Here is a 1,796-nt window from a genome sequence, read left to right as displayed (position 1 = left end):
AACAAAATACCAGAAGTACTCTGGCCAAGTAGACCGTTACAGAATGATGTTAGGGCTAAACTAACATTTTCCCTGTCGATAGATGCAAACCTTATAGCAATGGCATTGAACAAACATACCTCAGAGATATTGTAGGTTCGGTGCCAGACCACCACAATGAAGCAAATATCACAATAAACTAAGTCATACAAACTTTTTGGTTTCCTAGTACAAATAAAAGTTATGTTTACACAATACTATAATCTATAACGCATTATGTCTAAAAAATGTACATGCCTTAAAATACTTTATTGCTAAAAAAATGCTAATCATCATCTGAGCCTTTAGTGAGTTATGACTTTTTGTTTGTGCAGGGTCTTACTTTGATGTCGATGGATTCTGACTAATCATGGTGATGGTTACTAAAGGCTGGGATGGCTTAAAATAAGACAACAAGAAAGTTTGCCACATCGATTGACACTTCCCTTTACAAACCATTTCTCTGTAGCATGCAATGCTGATTGACAGCATTTTGCTCACAGTAGAACTTCTTTCAAAATTGTAATCGATCTTTTCAAACCCTGCTGCTGCTTTATCAACTAAGAGTATGTGATATTCTAAATCCTTTGTTGTCATTTCAACAATCTTCACAGCATCTTCACCAGAAATGGATTCCATTTCAAGAAACTACTTTTTCGCTCATCCATAAGAAGCAACTCGTCATTCGTTAAAGTCTTATGAGATTTCAGCAATTCAGCCATATCTTCAGGCTCCATTTCCAATTCTAGTTCTCTTGCTATTTCCACCACATCTGCAGTTACCTCCTCCGCTGAAGTATTGAACCCCTCGAAGTCATCCATAAGGGTTGGAATCAACTTCTTCCAAACTCTCATTAATATCAATATTTTGACATCTTCTCATGAATCACAAATGTTCTTAATGACATTTAGAATAGCAAATCCTTTCCAGAAGGTTTTCAATTTACTTTGCCCAGATCTATCAGAGAAATCACTATCTATGGCAGCAATAGCCTTACAAAATATATTTCTTAAATAATATAACTTGAAAGTCAAAATTACTTCTTGATCCATGGACTGGAGAATGGATGTTGTGTTAGCACACTAGAAAACAACATTAATCTTGTTGTACATCTCTATCAGAGCTCTTGGGTGACCAGACGAATTGTCATGAGCAGTAATATTTTGAAAAGAATCTTTTTCTCTGAACAGTAGGTCTCAACAGTGGGCTTAAAATATTCAGTAAACTATGTTATAAACAGATATGCTGTTATCCAGGCTTCACTGTTCAATTTATAGAACACAGACAGAATAGATTTAGCATAATTCTTAAGGGCCTAGGATTTTTGGAATGGTAAATAAACATTTGCTCCAACTTAAAGTCACTAGCTGCATTAGCCACTCACAGGAGAGTCATCCTGTCCTTTGAAGCTTTGAAGCCAGGTATTGACTTCTCCTCTCTAGCTATGAAAGTCCCAGATGACATCTTCTTTCGACATAAGGCTCTTTCATCTATACTGAAAATCTGTTGTTTAGTGTAGCCACCTTCATTAATTACCTTAGCTAGATCTGCTATATAACTTGCTGCAGCTTCTACATCCTGCTGCCTTACCTTATTATGGAGATGACTTCTCTCCTTAAACCTCATGAGCCAACCTATTGTAGCTTCAGACTTCTTCTACACCTTCCTCACCTATTTCAGCCCTCACAGAATTAAAAATAGTTAGGGCCTTGCTTTGGATTACACTTCGGCTTGGGAGAATGTGTGGCTGGTTTGATCTTCTGTCCAGACCACTAAAA

General features: G+C 36.9%; 1 pseudogene; it reads right to left on the bottom strand.

Moving 5' to 3' along the window:
• Window positions 1-357: 357 nt before the first annotated feature.
• Window positions 358-1,791, bottom strand: LOC105311310 (annotated as a pseudogene).
• Between the last annotated feature and the right edge of the window lie 5 nt (window positions 1,792-1,796).

This window comes from Pteropus vampyrus, unplaced genomic scaffold, assembly GCF_000151845.1.
Source record: "Pteropus vampyrus isolate Shadow unplaced genomic scaffold, Pvam_2.0 Scaffold1000003137, whole genome shotgun sequence".
NCBI lineage: Eukaryota > Metazoa > Chordata > Mammalia > Chiroptera > Pteropodidae > Pteropus > Pteropus vampyrus.
Note: the sequence above shows the minus strand (reverse complement) of the source record. Positions and strands in the feature narration are given on the sequence as shown.